Source organism: Apium graveolens, unplaced genomic scaffold, assembly GCF_009905375.1.
Source record: "Apium graveolens cultivar Ventura unplaced genomic scaffold, ASM990537v1 ctg4332, whole genome shotgun sequence".
NCBI classification, from domain to species: Eukaryota; Viridiplantae; Streptophyta; class Magnoliopsida; order Apiales; family Apiaceae; genus Apium; species Apium graveolens.
The window spans coordinates 53,716-63,326 of NW_027418493.1; positions in this window are offsets into that span (position 1 = coordinate 53,716).

The following is a 9,611-nucleotide window of genomic DNA, read 5'->3' on the forward strand; positions in this document are numbered from 1 at the left end:
AGGTGTGTTGGCCTTTTCAGTAACAGCTTCCTTAGTTGAAGTTAATGGAGAAGCAGTGGCCTTAGCAGATTCTGGTTCTTGTGAGATTAGAGATTCCTGATCTCCTTCCTTAGCTGTTGCTTCCTCATCATCTGAACCTGGCCTTTTTGCCCTATGTTTCTTGTATCTCTTTGAAGATATGGATTCCTTGGGAGTTTCATCAACAGTCATTCTTCTAAGCCTTTTGAGAAGCCTAGATCCCCCAATTACAGAATCCTTCTGAGAAGGAACTTTCTCAGCTTCTTTATTAACAGGTTCTGAAGTAGAAACCTGTTCCTCATTATCAGATTCATCTCTCAAAATAATCCTCCTTTTCTTCTGAGGTGTTTGAGAAACAGTCTTTGTCTTCTTGGCCTTGGAAGATGAAGGCTTCACAGTAGGTGCTGAGGATGAAGGTTGAACTGTCTGTGAAGTGGAGAGATATGATTTGAGATATTGTCTGAGGGTAGGTTGAGTAGTATGAGTGGTATGTTCTGATGGTTGCTGTGGTGTTTGGGAGGTGGTTGTTGGTTGGACATCAGGATAAACAGATCTGTAGGTATCAGGATCAGCATTTACCAAGATCTGTTTTGCAGACTGCGGAATCTGTAAAGGTCTAACCACCCTTTTCTTAAGATCAGCATTTACCAGGTCATTAAAAGCTCGTTTTGCAATTTTGAAAGATGGAGTTAAGTCAGTGGTAGGTTGGGGGTTATCAGCACAATAATGGTTATAAATAAGCTGACAAAATCTAGCAAAGTAGACAACATTCTTATCTTCTGTCATCCTATCCCCAATAAAACCTATCACAGCAGTTGCAAAATCAAAATGAGTTTGGTTAATGATAGCATGCTCGATGTGCTGACTCATTATAGGAATAGCATCAAAGTTTGAACATTTATTCCCAAAAGCTTTAGTGATGTAGTCAAAGAAGAAGCTCCATTCTTTTCTGATATGAGCCTGTTTCAACTGCCCAAGCTTTGCCAAACTCTGCTCATACCCCAAACTAGCCATGAACTCTTTAAGAGCTGATTCCTCCGGGGTTGAAAAAGTACATCCTTTTGGTAGATGTAGGGCCTTGCGAATTGTACCAGGAGTTACCCTATATGTAGAATCATCCACTTCAAAAACAATACTAGGAGTACCATTTTGACCACAATTATCAAAGTTTCCAGTCCTCCAAAATGTCAGAACTTGTTGGCTTGAAAAGGTTGAAGGTTGGGTCAATGCATACCCGATTTCACTGTGTGCAAGAAGATCTTGCACAAAATACAACTCAGATGGAGCTTCAGCATGATCAAGAATTGCAGCATAGTTATTTGGAACAAATTTAGCTCCATCAATGATTAAATCCTTAGGTGCCATGAAAATAATCGAGATTGAAGAGTGCCTGTTAGGTGTTTGATAGAATGTCTATATGAAAAACCAACGTCAAGGAAAAACTGTTCCACTTACCCAGTAATTCCATTAATCAAGGTAAATCAGTTTTAATTCAAAATTGAAACCGTTTCCACTTATTCAATTATTTTTCACTGCAACACCAATATTCTGAAAAACAATTCGAGTGAGAATGACCAAAATAAATCAAGGAAACAAGTACTGATAATGTAAAATCAGAACTTAATTTAAATTAAAATTGAAATGGTCATCAGAATATGAATATTTATCAGGATTTATCAATGCATTTCAGAACATCTCAGAGACAAGAACTTGCAAAAAAAGAAATTTCATTAATATATTAAGAGAATACATTCATGAAATTTAAATTACATCAGAACTTTTACAAGATTGTCCTAAGCTGCTAAACCTAACATCAACGGCCTTAGTCCTAGCTCAAGAAGCAGGGCAAGGCTGACAATGAAGAAAAACAGGAAGAAGAAACTAAATCATTTCTTCTTCCTACTCTCGACAAACAGAATAGCGAGTCAGATGATTCGCTCTTGCTGGCGGAGAGCTTCCAGCCTTTCCTCCTCCAATCGCTCCAGATGGCGATGGTAATCCATGTAGAAGAACAGGAGGTGGGTGAGTACCTCCTAGGGAACTGAGTCCCATATATCATCAGGAATGATAGTGACGTGCCATTTCTGTTGCCAGGCTTCACAGCTCAGCTCCATGTTGAATGTTTCATAGTTCGAAAACATATTGTAATTGACCATGGTGTTTTTGATATAAAGAAAATGGAGATGAGTTTTTTGATAAAAGAGTTGATATGAAGGCTGATGTGAAGTGGTTATTTATATAGGCAAAAGAATGCCTATCTTGTAACTGTGTAGTATATAAACATAGACATAGGGTTTACACTATAAGTACAAGATAATCGCTAATTGATATGGAATATAATTCTGCTTCCTAAAATATATCAATCAGATATCTTTTCTTCCAAGTATTCTATTCTTCATAGAATTCCTTTTTCATGCATATCTCTTCTTATGTTTGTCTCAATCTTCTTTCCTTTAATCAGCTGCTGTCCTTATCTGAACGTCCTTCAGTACTTAAGTTCTGATATCCATCTTCTGATAATTATATCCTGATAATATAAGTACTGATATCCTTAAGTCCTGACTTCCAGTAAGTACTGATTTATCCTGTTTAAGTAAGATCTGAAAACTAAACATAAATCATATTAGCCATGACATTATCAAATATATCTAACATAATCCAATGAGGATAACTGTGCTAGATGCTGACCTAGTAGTCTTTAATATACTAAAGATCCCATGTTTGAAGTAATTGTTTATGTGGAAATCTTTTAACACAAGCAAATTCTGATATTGAGCTTAGTTAAGTTTACTTTGTGTATCTTATTACTAAGTCAAAAACTAGAATAATGCTTCTTATCTGTTAAGTTCTGATGATTAGTAAATCTGGTGGATGTACTAAGTGCTGATAAGCCTCACTTATCAAAAGAAAAAGAAATAAAAATCAGGTACTCCTTTGAGATCTAGAGTAAAAATGTGGAAGGGAAGACCCAAGTGCATTACTGGTATTAAGTAATATGCATTAGAAAAGCAAAATAAAATTTTCTTGGTGACTTTTCACACTCTATGATTACTAGAGAAATACTCTGATAACAGCATAAATTCTGATAAGCAGTCGTGACTCACTTACACTGATAAGCCACTGTAAAATAGAATTTCAAAAGATGCATAAAATGAGCAGAAAACAGTTGAGGTGGACTCATACATGAACTCATTCTAAAGTAGACTTCAGAATAATGACAGATTTTGAGCAAAGTTCTTAGTTATGCCTTATTTCTAAGATGTACTGAAGTGAATCAGACTTTACTCTTTGTCTGATATTTAGCTTAATGCACACACTTACACTCCATATGAATGATGAAAATTACTGTGGGGATAAATGTTGTTTTAGATGAACATTTTATGTGTCAGATTGCATAAATTCTGAGGACAAGTTCTGATTGAAGTTCTGATGGAACCATATCAGTATTTGTATGAAGAATTACAGGGATAAACATTCACTTTTCGAGTTAAGGAGCCATATTCTGATGACTTTTAAATCCTGATAATAATCAAGTTTTGATGCTGACGTGGCAGTATTTATTTACTTGGTTTATTTTTGGTCATTACCTGAACGATAATATTTTTACAGAATATTGGTTAATGTGAGATAAAACAGTCATAATCATTATGGGTTAGTGGTTAACGTGTATGTCCTGAAAAACTGCATGCGCACAGTAATTATTATTATATCCCGTGCCCAGTAACTCTAGCTTTAGATCTTTTACGGACTGTTATTATTACACATCCGTCTAGGGAGTCGAGGGGTCATTATTTTTACTTGTAATTTTTAACTAGTCCTCACGTTCCTTAGTATTCCATTGCCTATTTAAATGACTGATCATTCATCAGTAAAACCACATCTGTTCACTTCTCTCAAACAATGGCACATTTTAGTTGGTATTCCTCTTATGACACAGAAATTGTGACTATCTTTCGAAATGGAATTCCGACTTCATATTCTATCAACAACATTCCATTTGTCATCTGGAATCAACTTCCAGAGAACATTAAAAATTATCTGTTGTTTTTCCAAAGAGAAGCTCATCTTCGTATTCTTAAATAGCAGGAGCAAATCATTTATCTTGTTGTTCTCTTTGTTGAAAGTAGGAAGAAGAATTAATTGTTATCCATCCGTTTGTCTTCTTAGACTAGGACTAAGGCTGTTGATGTTAAGAATCGTAGAATATGACTATCTTATAATTTTTGCATATAATTGCTAAATTTCATCAAATATAATCATCTGATATATCAATAAAATTTTCTTTAATTGCAAGATTTGTTGTTTGTTTCTCAAATTATGTGACTGTGCATGTTTAATTGCAATTTATTAATCTTTACTTCATCGACTTTTAATTTTATTTTGTGATGAATGTTTTGATTAAATTCTGTTGATTTGAGGGAACAACTGAGGAACAGGTTCCCATATCAGAACCTATTGTTGTAGAAGCTGAGAAGGTTTCTTCTCAGAATGATACTGTAACTGGGAGTTCTAGGCCCCTCAAAAGGCTTAGAAAGTTAAATTTTGATGATAAAGCTCCTACAGTGTCTCCACATTTGAAGAAGTTAAAGAAACAGAGAGCTCACAGGGACATAGTTGAGTCAGATTCAGAGGATGTAGTGGAAGCAGCCAAGGAAGGGGATCAGGAATCTCTGATCTCAATAGAACCAATTGTTATTGAATCACTTCCTTCTGCACAAAAAGAAACTGCTCAAGACAGAATTCCTACACCTCCTATGTCACCTATACTGAAGAATCAGGTACAAGTGCTGAAATTGATATTCATAACTTGATTGTGCCTGAGGTTTTGTACTTGGAAGCTCCACAAATTCAACTCACTCCACCAATAACATCAATTTTGGATATTGATCAGAACCTGGCTGCATATCAGAATTTAGAGGATGATGTTGAAGCCTCTATAGCCTCTCATACTGCTGTTTTATCAGAGGATGCTGATATTGCAGGATCTACAAGTTCTGATGCTGCCAATGAAGAAACTACTGGTGATGTTGCTACTAATTTAGATATTGATGCAGCTGGTCCATCAGGACATGCACCTCAACAAACAGTTAATAAAGCTGATTTAGTCAAGAAGTTTGGTACAGAGAAGCACCAGTACCTTGGAGTGAAACTCCTAGAGGAAAGGAGTGGACTAAGGAATGGAACACAGTTAGTTTTGTTCCTTCGAAAAAGATTCTTGCTGAGCATCTGGAAAAAGCTGATGAAATGCTGATAAATGATGATTTTAAGGCATAGCTGTGAGTTACTGCATTGAGTACTAGGCACCTTCAAGGTCAACACTCAACAACTCATGCCAAGGTGAATATAATTCCAGAAACCTTGATCCAGCAAGATATGAACGTGAAACTTGAAAAGAACAGATTTTTTTAAGCCAGCCTTTGACAGAATTGCCTACATTGAAAAAACTCAGGAGAAGAAACAAACTCAAATTGAAGAAATTCTGAAGAATCAAGCTTCTCACCAAAATCAACTCAATGAGATCCAATCCTCAGTGGAATTGCTTGTCTCTCTTCTTTTACCTGCTGATGCCAAAAAGGGGGATAAAGTGATTAAGTCCAAATACAAATCTATTCAGAGACTGAATGTTAGGTCACACACACTGTAGAAGGGGGTTGAATACATTATTTATCACAATCAAATCAAAATAAAGAACTCAAATAACAGAAAATAGACTTTATTCAATATAATAATCTCTGCTACAATATGGAACTGTCCTCTCTCAGTGATGAACAAATATCACGAGAGCTGCTAGGGTTACAATGAATATTATTCTCGATAATGATAACACTTATAGTGTAAACCCTATGTCTGTATTTATATACTACACAGTTACAAGATAATCGCTAATTGATATGGAATATAATTCTGCTTCCTAAAATATATCAATCAAATATCTTTTCTTCCAAGTATTCTTTTCTTCATAGAATTCGTTCTTCTTGCATACATCTTCTTGCATTTGTCTTGATCTTCTTTCCTTTCAATCAGCTGCCTTCCTTATCTGAAAGTCTCCTTAAGTCCTGATATTATCTTCTGATAAATATCTCCTAATAACTTAAGTTCTGATAACTTAAGTTCCGACTTCAGTATAAGTACTGATTTCCAGTTAAGTACTGATTTGTCCTGTTTAAGTAAGATCTGAAAACTAAACACAAATCATATTAGACATGACATTATCAAATATATCTAACAATCTCCCCCAACTTGTAAATTAGCATAATATACAAGTTTAACAAATATTTGATGATGTCAAAAACATTATGTACAAATGCATGAGAATTTGACTAGATAACTACAACTTACAGTCCTTAAAGCTTTACCAACTTTAACTTTTGATAACAACTTTAGTCTATATACACATCAGAATTTGAGCAGTTATAGATCTTGACTTGGCTTCAATTACTGATCTCTTCAATGTCAGGAGTTGTTCTGAGATAGTTCTTTAACAAACATCTCTCAGCATATTTGAGTTCATCAATCATTCTCCTTTTAGCATTCTTCAATATAACTGTATCTTCACCAATTTGAAAGATAGCAGCCCTGAGATCATTTATTTTAGCTTTCCTTATCTCCTGATCCAGTCTGATTAAATATTCCTTGTCAGACTCAAGATTGAATTCTACAGCCTTATAACCCAAAAAGGTAGTTATAATCTTAGCATAGTTAGGCTTCAACTCGACAATATCACCCTTGTGATCTCTGTACTTAGGACAGTATGTGCTGTCAGACCTTACAGAATAAATCTTCTTCTGTCTCTGAATTTGAGTCTTCAAATAATTTGCAGCACTATCTGTTAATCTGTTCTTCACTTGAAGTAAGAATAAAACATGTTCTAGTTCATCATAGTACTTCAGTGGTATAACATTCTGCCTAATATGGTAAACCCTTCCATCTGTCATGAAATATAACAAGATTTGTTCTTTCAAGAAGGTATGGTAAACCATCTGTACAGATTCAAGCTAATTCAATCTTTCAGGAGTTGCTCCAACACCTGGTTCACTTAAGGAAGTTGGATCATTAGTTATGTTCTGCACTCTTCTTTCATCAGCACTACCCAATCCAGATTTATTTCGTGCTTCCTTTCCAGTAACCACTCTTGCTTTAAAACCACTTGTTGCAGTCTTCAAAGGTTGAGTCTGTTTGGCTTTAGTGAATCACAGTAGGAGTAGCTTTGAGGATTTAACATGAGCAATGTCAGAGGTTTCCCTTGACTTATCTTCTGATATCAAGCCAACTTGAGCTATGTCAGAGGTTGCTTGCTTCAGTGTCATATCAAAACTTACTATATCTGGACTCTGAACAACTTGAGCCATGTCAGAGGTTGTTTGAGAAATCTTCCTTGAAACCAGAGTAAGATTAACATCTTCATCATATATTTCTTCATCCATAGGAGGCAGATAAACCTTTACAGGTTCTCCAACTTTTTCTTTTCCCTTGGACCTTGGATCTATCTGCAATTGTGATTTGTCCTTGGTTGCCACATGATTTGTCCTTTCTTTTATCACAATGCCTTTAGCTGTAGGAAGTTTCTTTTCAATAACAGAAGCTTCAGATTTGGAGATGACTTTTTCTAACTTAAGTCTAGCTTCTTCTTCCTTTAAACTCTCAAAGTCCATTCCTGGATTTTCTTTCAGAAATAATTGTCTTGAAATTTCCTCATCAAGTTCCAAAAGTTCATCATAACTTATCCTTTTAACAGTATCAAAAGTTATTCTTCTCCCAATATCAGAACTTGTTCTATGACTTGTAGTTCCATCTTTACTTGATGAATGATCTTTACCTTGACCATAACCTCCACCCATTCCAGAGTTTCCCGGATCATTACCATCATCATTTCCCTTTAGTGTCTTAACAGGTTTACATTTGGACTTAACTACTTTCTCCCCCTTTTTGGCATCAGTAGGTAAAAGAAGAGAGACAAGCAATTCCACTGAGGATTGGATCTCATTGAGTTGAGATTGCTGAGAAGCTTAATTTGTCAAAATTTCATCAATCTGAGACTGTTACTTCTCTTGGGTTTTCTCAATGTAGGCAATTCTGTCAAAGGTAGGTTTGAAAAACATCTTCTTGTCCAGCTTGACAACTGTATCTTGCTGATTCAAGGATTCTTGAATCTTGTCCACCTTGGCCTGAGTTACAGATTGTTGACCTTGAAGGTGCCTTGTACTAAGTGCAGTAACTCTTAGCTGTGTCTTGAAATCATCATTGACTAGCATCTCATAATCTTTTGCCAAGTGCTGAGCAAGAATCTTTTCAGAAGGAACAAAACTGACTGAGTTCCATTCTTTAGTTCACTCCTGTCCTCTAGGAGTTTCAATCCAAGGGACTGGTGCTTCCCCTGTAACAAACTTCTTGACTATCTCAGCTTTTGAAGGAGCTTGTAGAGGTGCATGTCCAGAAGGACCAGCTGTATCAGCATCTGCATTTGTAGCAGCATTACCAGTATCATCAACATTTGCAGCATCAGAACTTACAGAGTCAACATCTTCAGCATCCTCTGATAAAAGAACAGTATGAGAGGCTATGGAGGCTTCAACATCATCCTCTAAGTGTTGATCTCCAACTAAGTTCTGATCAACAGCCATATTCTGATGCTTACCTAAAATATGATCTTCAGTATCTAGATGCAGAGAAGGTGTTGTAGGAAATTCTGGATTAAAATCAGCATCAGGAATTGGTGTTGTTGGTGGAGTGACTTGAGTTGGCGGAGCTTCTAGATTCAAAACCTGAGGCACTTCCAAGTTATGGATGTCAATTTCATCACTTGGCCCCTGGTTATTAGCATGTACTGGAGATACTGGAGGTGTGGGAATGTGAGTAGTTTCTGGCTCATGTAGTGGAGAGAGATAAGTTGCATGAAGGTCTGGATCAGCACTAGGAGAATTGTGAGCTTCAACAGGGTCTTTTGATATCAGAGATTCCTGACCCCCTTCCTTAGCTGCTGCTTCCATTCCTTTACCAGAATCTTCAGGCCTTTTTGCCAATGATTTGAATCTTTTAGCTTTTGAGGAGGCTGTAGGAGCTGTATCATTAGAATTACATTTTCTAAGCCTTTTTAGGGGCCTAGAACTCCCAATATCAACATCCTTCTGTGAAGAGACCTTCTCAGCTTCTAGAACAACATGTTCTGATACAGGAACCTGTTCCTCAGCATCTGATTCATCTCGCAGAATGAATCTCCTTCTCTTCTGTTGTGTCTGAGGTACTTTCTTAGTCCTCTTAGGTTTGGAAGATGAAGGCTGCACTGTAGGATCTGAAGGTTGAGGTTGAGAAGTTTGAGGTGGTTGAGTAGAGGTGGTAGGTGCTGATGGATGAGGTTTAGATGGTTGAACATCTGGATATAGTGCAGTATATTTAACTGGATCGTAGGTTATTAAGGCTTTTTTGACAGATATAGGAATTAGGAGGGGTCTTAACACAACCTTCTTATTATCAGTAGATAATAAGTCATTAAAAGCTCTTTTAGCTAGTCTGAATGATGAAATTAATTCACTAGCAGATTGGGGCTTATTATCACAACAGAAACTATAGATAAGCTGACAGAATCTAGCAAAATA